This window comes from Balaenoptera musculus, chromosome 4 (assembly GCF_009873245.2).
Source record: "Balaenoptera musculus isolate JJ_BM4_2016_0621 chromosome 4, mBalMus1.pri.v3, whole genome shotgun sequence".
NCBI classification, from domain to species: domain Eukaryota; kingdom Metazoa; phylum Chordata; class Mammalia; order Artiodactyla; family Balaenopteridae; genus Balaenoptera; species Balaenoptera musculus.
Window position 1 is genome coordinate 122,125,014 of NC_045788.1, and position 18,197 is coordinate 122,143,210.

Below are 18,197 nucleotides of genomic sequence, written 5' to 3' on the forward strand. Positions count from 1 at the left end.
AAAAAAATAAAAAGGAACCTAATTAAACTTAAAATCTTTTGCACAGCAAAAGAAGCCATGGACAAAACAAAAAGATATAACCAGCTCATACAACTCACCATCAAAAAAACAAATTGATTAAATAATGGTCAGATTAACTAAATAAACATTTTTCCAAAGAGGAAATGCAGATGGCCAACAGGCACATGAAAAGATGCTCAACATTTCTAATCATCAGAGAAATGCAAATCAAAATTAAAATGAGACATCACCTCTCACCTGTCAGAATGGGTATCATCAAAAAAACACAAATAACAAGTGTTGGTGAGGATGTGGTTAAAAGGGAAACTTTGTATCCTGTTGGTGGGAATGTAAATTGGTGCGGCTACTGTGGAAAGACCTTTGGATTTGGTGTCCAGGGTAGCATTGTCTTATCCCCCATCTATTGGTAGGGTCACTCAGCCTACATTCTGTTTCTTTAACTGCTTGCCTCAATCAATGATTCTCACTTAATCCTATTTGTTCTGTAGTCCTTATTTCTTGATGCTCAAATTATAAATAGTTTTTTAGTGAACATGCCTCTTCCTTCATTTTATGAAGTAGTAGTTTAGAAGTGACTTAATCCCTTATGACTGTTATTTGGGGCAGGATATTTATCCCCTCTGATATGTATGTATACATACAGTTTCCAATTAACATAAATGACTCCCTACTTCATCATCTTAATTGAAATAATACACGCTCATTCATTTAGTTTGACAAAAAATTTGGATGTAATGACTATATCCAGGTAGATTTTAGGTGCTAAAGAAAAAACGCACAGCACAACGTATGGGAGAGCACACAGAGAAACAGTTTGTTTATTTCAGACAGAAGCAAGGCAGAAATACATACCCAGAGAGAAAGGGTGTGGGTGTCCACTCTAATGAAGAGGAGTGCAGTAAGTCAGAAGCTAGGCAGAAATACACACCCAGAGAGGAGTGCGGAAATCCTGAACAAGGAGCACAGTAAAGAGATAATTTAAATCGCTTATCCAGGACAGTCCTTCTGGTCTTTGTTTACATTTGGCCAATTATCTCATTTCTTTTTTCACACCTGACTGGTCTGAGGACCCTCCCCCAACATGCGTGTGCAACTTTTTGCTGAGATGGATCCCACCGCAGAGGCCTGCGGGTGCATGTCCACGCATATTATGGGGTGGCAGCCCCTCCCTTTTTGACCCCCAAGGAGGCTTCCTGCACATGTGCAGACAGGGAAGTTTTCCTTGACCTCAGGAGTGGGCACCTTTTCTCTTTACTTCAGCAGAGCTTAGCTTCTGCCATTAGCTTTGTCCTTGGAGTGTCTGGGTGAGAACAGAGCTTCATTTTTGCTCCACTTGACAAACACCTGTTGTCAAGCTCAGGGGAACATCTATCTCCTACCTCAGTATGGTATATTATGTTATATAACATTTAATATCTCTCTCTATCTCTCTCTTTCTATATATATTAGATATAAAAAACCTGGTAGTGATATGAAGTATGAAGAAACATGAAACAGATCAAGAAGTTGGAGGGTGACTAGAGGTGGCAGTCCAGGGTGGTTTTAGAAGGAGTGGTCAGGCCAGGACTCTGAAGAGGCCTGAATGAAGTGAAGAGCCCTTTGAGCAGAGCCCTAAATGAAGCAAGGGAGTGATTTTTTAAAGATGGGGGAAGTCTGGCCAGGGCAGAGGTCAATGAAAAGGCCATTTTGGCTGGAATGTATTATCAAAGGGTGGAGTTAAATGAAGCAATGATAAAAAAAAAAAAAAAAAAAAAAAAGCCAAGGCCCAAATCCAGTGGGCCCTGTAGACCTTGGAGAGGATTATGCATTTTATTCTTAATGGTATGGGAAGTCACTGAAAGTCTCATGAGTCATCTTTTTAAAGCACTATAGGTGAGGTTATTTTCAAATAATGGCATTACTAAAAGGGGTCCTTTTGACTAGGGAAGAACCTTTCTCAACTTCTCCTTTATTACATGAAACAAAATTCTCATGTTACAAAGGTTAAATTTGTTTCCTTTTATTATACTCAAAAGATAGTAATCTCATTAAAGCTAAACTTTTGTGATTCTAAGTTAAAAAACATATTCAAGGGTAACAATTTCACAATATATATCCAATCATCACACTGTATATTTTAAATTTATACAATTTTATTTGTCAATTATATCTCAATAAAGTTGGAAATTTAATTTTTTGGTATCATTAATTTTGTCTGTTGTTTTTCTATTCCCTGTTTCATTTATCTCTCTTCTAATCTTTATTACTTCCTTAATTCTGCTAGCTTTGAGTTTAGTCAGTTCTTTTTCTTATTCCTTTAGTTGTAAAGCTAGGTTGTTGATTTGACATCTTTCCTGTTTTTTTAATATAAGCATTTAGAGCTATAAATTTCCCCCTTAGCTCTGCTTTCCCTATGTTTTTGGTATATGTTGTTTTCATTTACATTCATTTCTAAGTATTTTCTAACTGCCCTTATGATTTCTTTTTTAACTCCTTGGTTTTCAGAGTGTGATGTTTAATTTCCACTATTTTGTGAATTTTTGAGATTTTCTCTGTTACCAATTTCTAACATCATCTTGTTAATGGTCATAGAAGGTACTTTGCATGATGTTTGTCTTTTTAAATTTCTTAAGTCTTAATTTGTGGCCTGACATATGGTCTATCTTGAAACATGCCCCATTGCACCTGAAAATGTTTTGCTGTTGTTTTGAGGTAATGTTCTGTATATGTCTGTTAGATCTAGTTGGTTTATTTTGTTGTTTAAGTCCTCTATTTCCTTACTTATCATCTGTTTGATTATTCCATTATTGAGTAGTGTACTGAAGTCTCCAACTCTTATTTTAAAACTATTGCTCCCTTCATTTCTGTCAGTTTTTGTTTCACATATGATGATATTTCAGTAGTATGTAAATGTTTATAATAGTTATATCTTCTTGCTGTATTGTAAATTTTATTAGTGCATAATGTCATTCTTTTTCTCTTGTAACATTTTTGGATTTAAGGTCTATTTTGTCTGATATTAGTATAGCCATCCCTGCTCTCTTTTGGTTATTATTTGCATTGATAATCTTTTTCCTTCCCTTCACTTTCAACCTAGTCTCTCTTTAGTCTTTGACTCTAAAGTGATTCCCTAGAGACAGCTTAAAGTTGGATAATATGATTTTAGTCATTCTGCCTACTCTGTCATTTCACTGGAGAGTTTGATCCATTTACATTTAAAGTAATTACCAATAAGGAGGGACTCCTATCATTTTGCTATTTGTTTTCTATATGCCTTATAGCTCTTTTTGGTCCTCATTTTCTGCATTGTTGTCTTCTTTTGTGTTTAGTCAATTTCTCTTTGTACTGAGATATTTAAATTCCTTTTGCATTTCCTTTTATGTTTATCCTATAGCTATTTTAGTTTTTGGTTACCATGGGATTTCACTTATTCTAAAATTGTAACACTGTAATTTGAATTCATACCAGCTTAACTTCAATAATGTACAAACACTCAGTTCCTTTACAGCTCCATTCCCATTCTTTTGGTTGTTGATATCACAACTTTACATCTTTATACATTGTGTGCCCAAACATGAACTGGGATAATTCTTTTAAACACATTAGTCTGTTAAATTATGTAGAAAACAAAATTTGGAGTTACAGAAAAAAAGTCACAATAATACTAGCTATTAGAATAATATTTCTGAATGTAATAGTCTCTTAATGTCAAAAACAATCAGTGCAGTTACAAACCATTGCTACAGTAGTACTATTTTATAATTGTCCATGTATTTATCTTCATTGAGAACTGTATTTGTTCATATGGCTTTAGTTACTGTCTAGTGTCCTTTCATCTCATCTTGCAGGACTCCCTTGAGTATTTTTTTCAGGGTAAGTCTAGTGGTAACAAACTTCCTCAGCTTTTGTTTATCTGGAATGTCTTAATTTCTCCCTCATTTTTGATAGACAGGCTTGCCAGATACAGGACAGTTTTTTCCTTTCAGTGCTTTAAATAAATTATTCCACTGCCTTTTGTTCTCTAAAGTTTCTGATGAGAAATATGCTGATGATGTTATTGAGGATCCCCTATATGTGATGAGTCACTTGTTTCTTGCTGCTTTGAAGATTCTCTCTTTTTCTTTGTCTTTTGAAAATTTGATTATAATGTGTCTCGGTGTGGCCTTCTTTGAGTTCCTCTGCCATGAAATTCATTGAGCTTCTTGAATGTTAATATTCATGACTGAAATTTTCAGCAGTTATTTCTCCAGTATTCTCTGTCTCTTTCTCTCAGTTTTCTTTCTGGAACTCTTACAGTGTGCTCTTTGTCCACTTGGTTGTGTCCATGTCCACTGGTCCCTTGGGCTCTGTTTACTTTTCTTCAATCTTTTGTTTCTCTTCCTCTAATTCAAGGATTTCCATTGTCTTATCTTTAAATTCATTGATTCTTTCTTCTGCTCTTTCATATCTGCCTGTGAATCCATCTGATGAATCTTTCATTTCAGTTACTGCAGTTTTAAGCTTCAGAATTATGTTTTGGTTTCTTTTTAGGTTTTCTCTCTTTATTGGTATTTCCATTTTGGTCATACATTGTTTTCTTGACTTTGCCCACATCTTCCTGTAGTTATTTAAGCATCTCTAACACAGTTGTTTCAAAGTCTTTGTCTAGTATATCTGCCATGAGGTCTTTTTCAGGGACAATTTCTGCTGATTTCATTTTTCCTTTGAATGGACCATGTTTCCCTGTTTCTTTGCAAGCCTTATGATTTTATGTTGAAAACCGGACATTTGAATGTACTAATGTGGTAACTCTGGAAATCAGATCCTCCTTCTTCCCCCTGGTTAACTCTTATTGTTATTGTTGTTGTTTATTTTGATTTTTTAAAAAATATTGTTTTAGGTTGGGTCTGTGCCAAGATGTAAACCTAAGGTCTTCTCAGTGTGCCAGTCTTCTAAATCACCAGGGAGTCGTTTCAGCCAGAGGAGAAGGGGCAGCAACAAATGCAGGGAATTGCAACAACAATGGCTGCCCACTTCTGTGATCAAAGGCTCCCCACCTCTGTGATCAAAGGCAGCAACCAAAGATCAGAGCAAGATCCCGATATTTGCAAGACAGGGTCCTTTTTACCCACCCTGACTCCCACAATCTGTGTAGAAGTTGCTCCGGGAACATATGTACAGCAACTACTTGGCTGAGGTGGGGATGGTAGCTGCTGACACCTGAAATGACCAAAATTTACCATAATTTACTGTCCATGTCTTCTTCTAGAAGTTTCAGGGCTTTAATAGTCTCCAGAATTCCAAACTATCTTCATCAAGCAGATTCTTCCAGTACAATTGTTGTCTAGGTGGGGAGACAGATTCCTGGTGCTTCCGACTCCACCTCTTTCCTAGAATCCTCCCTTAGTGATGTGGATGGACCTAGAGTCTGTCATACAGAGTGAAGTAAGTCAGAAAGAGAAAAACATTTGCATTTCTTAATATTCATTGAAACTTTAACATATAGACACTCTTTCTTTGTGCTTTAAAAGTTAAGATTCAGATTATTTTTTAAAACAATTTTTATGATGGATTCCAGTGGAATTGTTCAGATGAGCATTTTCAGTTTGTAGGAAGTATTCATAAGAAAGTTAATTATGCACATGGATGTTTAACCATGGAATTATCTGCTTCATAATTTAAATTCTCCAAAAAAAACATATTTTAAAATGCTCCAAGTCAAAAGAGCTTAATACCTTTCAAAATAGCTATATAGAAATATAATGTAATATTTGTGTTGAATGCTGAAAATATTATTTACAAATAAAATTTTTGTCACTAGTTTTTTAGGGATCTGAAAATCCCTAAAATGTAAATGGCAAGCATTTATATTAATTTATTTGAAACACTTAAACAACAAGATATAGAAAGGAACATACACGCTCCCAAATACCTAGAGAAAGTAGAATGTTTCCACATCCTGAAATTCATTGAAAAATAGCAAGCAATTGATTACAACTAAAAGAGATGTCTGGGTTCACTACAGAGAAACATATGGCCTCTCTAGGAGAAATTTTGAGTATTAATATGAGTTAAATAGTATGTAACTTCCTTGAAAATGGAGAAAGAAAAAAATTTAGAAAAACTAAAAACTCTGGGGAAAAAAACTGCCCGAGTTGCACTTGCTGCATTAGTTCAGAATCTTACTTGCATTGTAAGGGAATTTCTGGACTGTCTGTATGGTTTGGTGTATTGCGTAACAGAGAACATAAATGATACAGCAAGACTAGTTCATTCCTCTTTATTTGGAAATGTGGCTAGGAACCTTTAATGGGATACATAAAATAAACTTTTTAATTTAGTATTTAAAAATACATAAAAATGAAAGAATAAATTGGCCAAAATGCACAATAGGCAGAAGTGACTGGTAAATGTCTCTTTTCTAAAGTGAAAGGCTTAAGAATCAGAACTCTCAATAATCAGATTGTTTGATCTGATTTGCTCTGAATTTCTCATTATTGAATCTTGCTGTAAATATAATGTGCTTCTGTGAACTATAGGAAAAATTACTGAGTTGTATCCAGCTTATAGTGACGGAAATTTATGAAGATCATCAGCATGGATTTATATTGTTCATTCTGATGAGAATCCAGGAATACAGGAATAAGTAAAATATTCTAAGAAAGAGGTTGTGCCCTCTAAAAGCTTAGGTTAAATCTTGAAAAGTATATACAGAATTATCATTTTTATTAGTTTATAGTTTTTATTTTTATATGTAATTAATGTCTTTGAGAAGAGAGAATACATTTTCCTCATGTTCAGGTTTATGAGGACTTTTTAGATTCCTTGCTTACAAGTTATTTTCTGTACTCTGGTTTTACAGGCTGGGATACAAGTGTGGGACAATACAAAGCTTTAACTTTAAGATAGAATCCAAGCTTTGCATTTCTTGGCTGGTTAATCTTCTGAGCCTCCATTTATTAATCTATGAAATGGAGAGTACAACCAAACTGGTCAAGTCTAAGTATTCAAGGACACAACATCAAATGGGAATTGAATGGTGGATTTTTTGCACAGGCAAAAAGTTTTACTTGGAGAAGTAAAATGTGCTTTAATTATTCAGCAACACAAGAATAGAATCAATAAATTAGTGATAAAGGATAACAACTGTAGATTTAGCAAGTGTCTTTTATTGGATCATTTTTTTTTCTTTTTTCTTTTTTTAACATCTTTATTGGAGTATAATTGCTTTACAATGTTGAGTTAGTTTCTGCTGTATAACAAAGTGAATCAGCTATATGTATACATATATCCCCATATCCCTTCCTTCTTGTGTCTCCCTCCCACCCTCCCTATCCCACCCCTCTAGGTGGGCACAAAGGACTGAGCTGATCTCCCTGTGCTATGCAGCTACGTCCAACTAGCTATCTATTTTACATTTGGTAATGTATATATGTCAATGCTACTCTCTCACTTCGTCCCAGCTTACCCTTCCCCTCCCTGTGTCCTCAAGTCCATACTCTACGTCAGCATCTTTATTCCTGTCCTGCCCCTAGGTTCTTCAGAACCATATATATATATTTTTAGATTCCATATATATGTGTTAGCATATGGTATTTGTTTTTCTCTTTCTGACTTACTTCACTCAGTATGACAGATTCTAGGTCCATCCACCTCACTACAAATAACTCAGTTTCATTTCTTTTTTTATGGCTGAGTAATATTCCACTGTGTATATGTGTCACATCTTCTTTATCCATTCATCTGTTGATGGACACTTAGGTTGATTCCATGTCCTGGCTATTGTAAATAGTGCTGCAATGAACAATGTGGTACATGACTCTTTTTGAATTGTGGTTTTCTCAGGGTATATGCCCAGTACCGGTATTACGGGGTCATAGGGTAATTCTATTTTTAATTTTTTAAGGAACCTCCAGAGTGTTCTCTATAGTGGCTGTATCAATTTACATTCCCACCAACAGTGCAAGAGGGTTCTTTTTCTCCACACCCTCTCCAGCATTTATTGTTTGTAGATTTTTTGATGATGGCCATTCTGACCAGTGTGAGGTGATACCTCATTGTAGTATTGATTTGCATTTCTCTAATGATTAGTGATGTTGAGCATCCTTTCATGTTTGTTGGCAATCTGTATATCTTCTTTGGAGAAATGTCTATTTAGGTCTTCTGCCCGTTTTTGGATTGGGTTGTTTGTTTTTTTGATACTGAGCTACATGAGCTGCTTGTATATTTTTGGAGATTAATCCTTTGTCAGTTGCTTCATTTACAAATATTTTCTCCCACTCTGAGGGTTGGCTTTTGTCTTATTTATGATTTCCTTTGCTGTGCAAAGGCTTTTAAGTTTCATTAGGTGCCATTTGTTTATTTTTGTTTTTATTTCCATTTCTCTAGGAGGTGGGTCAAAAAGGATCTTGCTGTGATTTACATCATAGAGTGTGCTGCCTATGTTTTCCTCTAAGAGATTTATAGTGTCTAGTCTTACATTTAGGTCTTTAATCCGTTTTGAGTTTATTTTTGTGTATTGTGTTAGGGAGTGTTCTAATTTCATTCTTTTACATGTAGTTGTCCAGTTTTCCCAGCACCACTTATTGAAGAGGCTGTCTTTTCTCCATTGTATATTCTTGCCGCCTTTCTCAAAAATAAGGTGACCATATGTGGGTAGGTTTATCTCTGGGCTTTCTATCCTGTTCCATTGATCTATATTTCTGTTTTTCTGACAGTACCATACTGTCTTGATTACTGTAGCTTTGTAGTATAGTCTGAAGTCAGTGAGCCTGATTCCGCCAGCTCCGTTTTTCTTTCTCAAGATTGCTTTGGCTATTTGGGGTCTTTTGTGTTACCATACAAATTGTGAGATTTTTTGTTCTAGTCCTGTGAAAAATGCCAGTGGTAGTTTGATAAGGATTGTATTGAATCTGTACATTGCTTTGGGTAGTATAGTCATTTTCAAAATGGTGATTCTTCCAATCCAGGAACATGGTATATCTCTCCATCTGTTTGTATCATCTTTAATTTCTTTTATCAGTGTTGTATAGTTTTCTGCATACAGGTCCTTTGTCTCCTTAGGTAGTTTTATTCCTAGGAATTTTATTGTTTTTGTTGCAATGATAAATGGGAGTGTTTCCTTAATTTCTCTTTCAGGTTTTTCGTCATCAGTGTATAGGAATGCAGGAGATTTCTGTGCATTAATTTTGTATCTTGCTACTTTACCAAATTCATTGATTAGCTCTAGTGGTTTTCTGGTAGCATCTTTAGGATTCTGTGTGTATAGTGCCGTGTTATCTGCAAACAGTGACAGTTATACTTCTTCTTTTCCAATTTGGATTCCTTTTATTTCTTTTTCTTCTCTGCTGCTGTGGCTAAAATTTCCAAAACTATGTTGAGTAATAGTAGTGAGAGTGGGCAACCTTGTCTTGTTCCTGATCTTAGAGGAAATGGTTTCAGTTTTTCACCACTGAGAATGATGTTAGCTGTGGGTTTGTCATACATGGCCTTAATTATGTTGAGGTAGATTTCCTCTATGCCTACTTTCTGGAGAGATTTTATCAAAAATGGGTGTTGAATTTTGTCGAAAGCTTTTTCTGCATCTATTGAGATTATCATACTGTTTTTATCCTTCAGTTTCTTAATATGGTGTTTCACATTGATTGATTTGTGTATATTGAAGAATCCCTGTGCTCCTAGGATAAACCCCACTTGATCATAGTGTATGATTCTTTTAATGTGCTGTTGGATTCTGTTTGCTAGTATTTTGTTGAGGATTTTTACATCTATGTTCATCAGTGATATTGGCCTGTTATTTTCTTTTTTTGTGACATCTTTATCTGGTTTTGGTATCAGGGTGATATCAAACTCTTCAAAACTCTTCTATATTTTGGAAGAGTTTGAGAAAGATAGGTGTTAGCTCTCCTCTAGAAGTTTGATAGAATTCGCTTGTGAAGCCATCTGTCCCTGGACTTCTGTTTGTTGGAAGATTTTTCATCACAGTTTGAATTTCAGTGCTTGTGATTGGTCTGTTTATATTTTCTATTTCTTCCTGCTCCAGTCTCGGAAGGTTGTGCTTTTCTAAGAATTTGTCCATTTTTTCTAGGTTGTCCATTTTATTGGCATATAGTTGCTTGTAGTAATCTCTCATGATCCTTTGTATTTCTGCAGTGTCAGTTGTTCCTTCTCCTTTTTCATTTCTAATTCTGTTGATTTGAGTCTTCTCCCTTTTTTTCTTGATGAGTCCGGCTAATGGTTTATCAATTTTGTTTATCTTCTCCAAGAACCAGCTTTCAGTTTTATTGATATTTGCTATCGTTTCCTTTATTTCTTTTTCATTTATTTCTGATCTGAATTTTATGTTTTCTTTCCTTCTGCTAACTTTGGGTTTTTTTGTTCTTCTTTCTCTAATTGCTTTAGGTGTAAGCTTAGGTTGTTTATTTGAGATGTTTCCTGTTTCTTGAGGTAGGATTGTATTGCTCTAAACTTCCCTCTTAGAACTGCTTTTACTGCATCCCATAGGTTTTGGGTTGTCGTGTTTTCATTGTCATTTGTTTCTAGATATTTTTCTATTTCCTCTTTGATTTCGTCAGTGAGCTCTTGGTCATTTAGTAGTGTATTGTTTAGCCTCTATGTGTTTGTATTTTTGACAGTTTTTTCCTGTAATTGATATCTAGTCTTATAGAGTTGTGGTTGGAGAAGATACTTGATGTGATTTCAATTTTCTTAAATTTAGCACGGCTTGATTTGTGACCCAAGATATAATCTATCCTGGAGAATGTTCCATGAACACTTGAGAAGAAAGTGTATTGTTGTTTTTGGATGGAATGTCCTATCAATATCTATTAAGTCCATTTGTCTAATGTGTCATTTAAAGCTTGTGTTTCCTTGTTTATTTTCATTTTGGATGATCTGTCCATTGGTGAAAGTGGGGTGTTAAAGTCCCCTAGTATGATTGTGTTACTGTCGATTTCCCCTTTTATGGCTGTTAGCATTTGCCTTATGTATTGAAGTGCTCCTATGTTGGGTGCATAAATATTTACAATTGTTATATCTTCTTCTTGGATTGATCCCTTGATCATTATGTAGTGTCCTTCTTTGTCTCTTGTAATAGTCTTTATTTTAGAGTCTATTTTGTCTGATATGAGAAATGCTACTCCAGCTTTCTTTTGATTTCCATTTGCATGGAATATCTTTTTCCATCCCTTCACTTTCAGTCTGTATGTGTCCCTTGGTCTGAAGTGGGTCTCTTGTAGACAGCATATATACAGGTCTTGTTTTGTATCCATTCAGCCCGTCTATGTCTTTTGGTTGGAGCATTTAATCCATTTGCATTTAAGGTAATTATTGATATGTATGTTCCTATTAAAATAAAATAAAAAAGAAGAGAGCAACCAACCAATAAACAAATCCACCAGTTAATAACAAGCTCTAAAAAATAAACTAAGATAAACATAAAAATCAGAAACAAATCAGTCACAGACAGCAAACCCCAAGTCTACAATTTCTCCCAAAGTCCACTGCCTCAATTTTGGGACGATTCATTATCTATTCAGGTATTCCACAGATGCAGGTACAGCAAGTTGATTGTGGGATTTAATCCACTGCTCCTGAGGCTGCAAGGAGAAATTTCCATTTCTCTTCTTTGTTTGCACAGCTACTGGTGTTCAGCTTTGGCTTTGGTCCTGCCTCTGCATGTAGGCTGCCCTCAGGCATCTGTTCTCTGCCCAGACAGGAAGGGGTAAAGCAGTGGCTGATTAGGGGGCTCTGGCTCACTCAGGCCAGGGGTAGGGAGGGGTACGGAATGTGGCATGAGCCTATGTGGCAGAGGCCGGCGTGACATTGCAACAGCCTGAGGCACGCTGTGTTTTCTCTGGGGAAGTTGTCCCTGGATCATGGGACCCTGGCAGTGGTGGGCTGCACAGACTCCCAGGGGTGGGGGGTGTGGATAGTGACCAGTGCTCGCACACAGGATTCTTGGTATCAGTGGCAGCAGCCTTAGCGTTTCATGCCCATCTCTGGGGTCTGAGCTGATAGCCGTGGCTCACGCCTGTCTCTGGAACTCCTTCAGATGGTGCTCTGCCTTCTGTGGGCAGACAGAGAAGGAATCCCCTCTCCTCACACACCCTGAAACCATGGTCTCTTGACTCTTAGGCAGGTCCAGACTTTTTCCTGCACTCCCTCCAGGCTACCTGTGGTGCACTAATCCCCTCAGGCTGTCTTCACGTAGGCAACCCTGTCCTCTCCCTGGGATCTGACCTCTGAAGCCTGAGCCTCAGCTCCCAGCACCCACCCACCCCGGCGGCTGAGCAGACAAGCCTCTCAGGCTGGTGAGTGCTGGTCAGCACTGATCCTCTGTGTAAGAATCTCTCTGCTTTGCCCTCTGCAACCCTGTTGCTACGTTCTCCTCCGTAGCTCCAAAGCTTCCCCACTGCCACCCGCCATCTCCACCAGTAAAGGGGCTTCCTAGTGTGTGGAAACTTTTCCTCCTTTACGGCTCCCTCTCAGAGGTGCAGGTCCTGTCCCTATTCTTTTGTCTCTGTTTTTTCTTTTTTCTTTTGCCCTACCCAAGTACGTGGGGATTTTCTTGCCTTTTGGGAGGTCTGAGGTCTTCTGCCAGTGTTCAGTAGGTGTTCTGTAGGAGTTGTTCCACATGTAGATGTATTTCTGGGGAGGAAGGTGATCTCCACGTCTTACTCCTCCACCATCCTGAAGGTCCCCCCCGATCAGTTTTTTAAATGATCTTTTGTTTAGCATATTTTTTTAAAATGTCAATTCAAAAACTCTTTATTGACTTCTCATTCTGCATTTGAAATATCTAGGCTTTGTGAGGATTGGAGATAATATATATGATATGTATGATGTGTGTTCTGCTCATAAGATTCTTACAATAAAATCTTCTCACAGTGAAGCATTCAAATACAAAAATAGGGGGCATAATCCATAACAGAAAAAATATTGATAAATATTATTAAGAGGTTAAATAACTAAAATGAGGCTTAGAGTTTTTATAGCCATGGTACAGAGAGGAGTATTTAATTACAAAAGCTTAACTTATGCTCCCTGCCAAAAATAACCAAAAAAGCTTATAACATAAAAAAGAATGTTGTTTGTATAGACATTTTGAGAAATTAGCATATTTGTGAGTGAAAAATAATATTCTGATTACTTTTAATCATCAAGAGATTTCATGGGTATTTTATAAAAACCTATTGTTTTAGACTATAGAAGAAAATTTTTGGTAATTATATATCTCTCATATTTTATGTACTAAGTGGATCTAAAAAAAATCAATTGAACTCCCCTTAGATGAATAATTTCTATGTGATAAGAAATAATTATATTTTAAATTTTAAAAGTATGATTAGTTTATGAAAATAATTTTGATGGAACTTTTCTGTTTTCAAATCAAGGTTTTTACAAAGAGTATATTTCAAGAAGAAGCCATTTAATTTCAAGGGACAACAAGTACTTCTTGTGTAAAATCTTGCATCAGTTAAAACTCAATTATTAAATGACCATATTGTTTTTATGCATAGTTTATACTCATGATGAAAAAGAACATTAAAAAAAAAGTATAGTAAAGAAATAATTATGAAGATTCAGAAATGATGATCTGTGATTTTAAAATAGTGTCATCAATGCATTGAATAAAAACCCCACACAAACAGCACATAATCATCTGGTTAATTTTTCTTTCTACTGTTCATCAAAATATATATTCATATGAATTATTTATTACAAAAAACTATATCCACAAATGTTATTTATATTATAATATATATTTATACAAGTTATATATTATCATCCATAAAAGTCTCTAAGGTACTTTTAAAAAGGTGAGATCATATCCTTTTGCAGCTAATGGAATCTTGAAACACAGTATAATTTGCACAAAAATACAAATTTATATTTTCAAAAATAAATGAAAATATAATTGAACTGAGATGATTATTTACATAAACTGCTTAAGAAAACTTAAAGACACTTTTCATTAATAATGAAACTATCCCTGAAATCATTCTTATGTATGTAAAGAATAACTGGAGTCAAAGTATTAAAAAATTCTACATTAGGGATAAAAAAGGTAAAAAATTACTTTTATTTTTTTTCAAGCCTATTGCAAACTTCTGCAGAAAGGAGTCAGAATTCCTTCCCTCAAAAAGAAAGCTTTCTTTGTCTTGTTTTAATTGTTTAGAGAACAAAAGCTGAATCTCAGGTGAGAAACTTCGGGGATTTCATTATGTTTTCCGATTTATCTAAGGAGATTAACAACAAGTGTAATTTCGAACGATCAGTTCTATCCTAGCCAAGCTTTGTGATTTCGCATAGCTATCTGACATGTTTCACAGTTCTTGACAACCTGAACAGTTCCATTTTAGGTGGATGATACAGCAGTTCTACATGGAGGGAGTCCTTATCTCCCTACATTGAATGACAGGAAAAATGCATGGAGACATCTGGGGTTTAAGAGAGCTAAGAAAACATGGCTAAATTTAATCTCACTTTAGACCTTTGCTCAGCATAATTAGTTTGTAAATATGTAATTTATTTTGCTCCATGGGTTGTAAATATTCTGTAGCCTCTGCTTCTCTTGACAGCCAAAGGGAGGAATTTACAATTCATTATCTGAACAAACTAAACTTACTTTGTTCAACTTCTTTTAATAAAGTTTATTCCCTTCTTAGAGAGAGAATACAACTTCAGATTTTTCTCTCTAGTAATATCATTTCGATACTTGTAAAAATAATGTTTAAAAAGTTCCTATTTCCCTTTCATTTGCCAGTTAAAATGTCATTGTTTTTATGCATTTCAGTATTTTGCTGTACTTTTTACATTGATAGCCAGGTGACAAAATGGCCATTTATGAAACTCAATTATATTTAAATCAAGCAGAAACATTACATTAGTGAGGGAAATTAGCTTTTTTATAGAACCTGTCCCTGTTGCCATGTCAAAGAAAAATTCATGATTGTTTATAATTTTCAGAAGAATTGCAGTATGGTTTCCAAATCATGCTGACTGAATATAACTATGAAAGACCTTAATGTATGCCATTTGTCTTTAGAGAACTTTTAATGGTTTGTAATCTAGACCTACTTTCACCTAATTTTTGAGTTTGAATTTCTAATAAATTGTAGAGAAAGAAACCATTCCCACACCTTAGTTTGTGGTTCTGTTGTTCTATTGTATGGACACATTTGGGGAAAGAACGTCTTTCATTAACTAACTTCATAATTTGAGGTGCTCTATTATAGAGTACACAGCATTTGTATTTCAAGTGGGGGTTTGCTTTCAAGCCCTACCTTGTGTATTCAGAAACCCTATGTTTGGTAATATGCCAGTAAATTATGGATGATTTCATGTATACATCCTCTCATTAAAGAAAGGCAAGTCAAATTACAGACGTAGGCTTTGCCTCCCCTGAATCTTTTCCTTTCCCTCTCTTTAAATTAGTCCCAATATATGAGTTCTTTCTATTTCCCACAATAATCTTTACGTTCACACAATGTTAATAAGCCTCACAATAAGGGTTATTGTACCAAAACCTTTAGAGTCAGAACTCAAAAACAGACTGATTTCTTGTATATCACTTTGTAAAACTGGCATTAATAGGCTTATTTCCACACCTCTCCCCTATAATTTGGAAGGTCCTCTATAAAACCTCCCTCATCCACTATACATTTAAGTGTTTTAGCCCAATGTTGTAATAACAGCTCCGTCATCATTTTGCCCTCTTTTCTCCTCTCCTCGGCAAACTGCTCTGCTGTGAAACTCAGTCAGTAAAGAGGAGAGTCTTGACACAGAACAGAAAAATAAGGGGAAACATGGGGAAAATCAGTTCTGACTTGACCAGAACGCAATTAAATAAATAGGTTTCCCCTTGGCAGAGGTAGAGGGACACCCAAAACTCCTCACAATCCCTATGAAATGTTAGAGAAAGAGGAATGCTGGCAATCCAAGCCAGAAAGAGGTTTTACTAGAATCACTCAGATAATTCAAGTAAAATATGGAGTTGCTTTGTTTTGTGTTTGTGTGTGTGTGTGTGTGTGTGTGTGTGTGTGTTGTTTTAATTGTTTAATCCAAGTAATTTCCTCAATTTTCCCTGATTTGATCTGCTCTGATACTTTGATAGCTCTATTGTTATGCATTTTTAACCTAAAAGGATGAACAGTCTGATCTCCACACTTCTGATGAAATGAAGAATTTTATTTACAATTAAAATTGTGTGCTTTAAATTCTGTTGCTTTTCTTGTTTGATTACATAAAGACAAACAATTGAATCTAAGCATTACCAGTTCCACACAGCTGAGTTACAGTCTATCTCATGATATTAAAACGATGGTAGCAGCTGCATCTTTACATCGTAGAATATGGAGAGGCATGTCACATACCAAAGTTATCTGTAGCAGTAAAAGCATCTATGGCAAACTCTCATATATTCTTGTGTAGCCTACTCTCTGTATAGATTATCTGTGTACATGTTAAGATTTATAAGTATCACTAAGACTATTTTGCCTGTAAACATAAAATATTTTTCCATTAAACAGAAAGTTAAAGATGAATAAATTTTAGATGATCCATTATTTTGTATTATTTCACAGTCTGTAGATAATATCCCCACTTGCATAAATAATTGATATACAGGGGTGATTATTTCATGAATCACAATTTTTTATCTACACCTTCTTTCAACTTATTTTTATACTTTGTTTCTATGACATTTAATAAAAGTGTCTTTTTAGAAGTTGAGAGACCACCTCAGTCCTAAGGCTTGGTTGAATCTCAGTCAGTGGTGGAATCTGGCCCAGAGCCACATGACTTCTTTCATGAGTCTAAAGTCTGCATCACTAAGTGTCTTATTACAAAGGTTATTGCAGCCTGGTTACTTCCTGCCAGAGTCTCTCATATGTCTCCATGCTACATCAAGTCATTCTTCATTAGGGTAAAGAAGAGGATAATCAGATACAAACTACTCCATGACAGTACTGATTGTCCAACGGCCCAAGCATTTTTGTTACAAGCCCTGAAGAATAAACACACTTTTATAAGGCATTAATCTCTGCAGGTCTAGCTCACTTTGGCTTTAAATTTGCTATATTTATTAACTGATTAAATGATAAAATATGATGAATTTTTAACTCTTGAATTCCTTCGTATGCTGACCTTGAGCGGAAGCTTTCTCTCGTAAGGTCAATAGGATTCCAACTTCTTAGCATTTTAGCTGCCTAACTCTTAGTTTGATTCCCTCTCCCTTTCCATAATCTTCATGACCAGCTTCATCTGTCCACTAACGGTCTCTCCATTGTAGTCGTCTTCTTTTTCTTGGGCTGATATTATGTATTTCACTGGCTCCAGGACAACTGAGTTTGGGTTTCCTGAAAAAGCACACAGGTTGTTAGCTTGTCAGAACTAATTGAATTCAAGTCTTAATTTTCTGATTTACCTTGCAGCTTCTAATCAGTTGTATTTCCCTGCCAATCCTTTTTTCCCCACTTGGCCTCCTTAGCTTTGACACCATGTGTTTTCATCTGAGGCTTGACAAGGCCATGCACTCTCAAAAGCAAGTTCAGTTTTCTTACAGGGTAGAGAAACTGAGAAATACAAACATAAATTTCACTAATTGGAAATGTATCTTTTCTAATGATTTTGAAACATCTTTACTGGATTAAATAAGGTCTGGTTGATATTTGAACCATATTTTTGCCATTAATATTTATCTGGTATATATGATAATATTAGGGAAAAGAAGGGAGCAGCACAAGGAAGTACCAAAACAAATTCATTAAGTATATTCATTCAACATAAAATGAAAAATGTTATTTAGTGAATATATATTAATTATCAGAAACATGTTAATAAATTATTTTGGAATTTTATTGGCTGTGTATCGTCTTCAGTCATTGTTCATGTTAATCAATAGTCCTACAAATGTGATCCTGATTACTTATGGTTTAATCTTTTATTTTATGATTGATTATATCTTCTAGTATGAATTGATCATCTGACTTTAAGTTATTATGTAAGTCAGACATAACTTCCTTTTGATTTTTCATCAAGGCATTGCCATTTCCACTAGTTAATTTTTGCCCTTTTTAGCAAAAACAGTAAGGATAGAAACAACTATGGAATTTTGTTAGCTCCACCGAAGGAATTTGTAAAGATGCAAAATTTTGAAATCTGCAATTGTATTTAAAACTTTCTGGCAAATTAAAGGGGCTGACACTCCCCAGGGA

At 35.3% G+C, this 18,197-nt stretch overlaps 1 protein-coding gene across 2 annotated transcripts in view; it reads left to right on the top strand.

The window, feature by feature from the left end:
• NCAM2 (neural cell adhesion molecule 2) overlaps positions 1-18,197 on the top strand; it is a 485,073-nt gene that overhangs the window by 413,615 nt on the left and 53,261 nt on the right. The window lies entirely within an intron of this gene.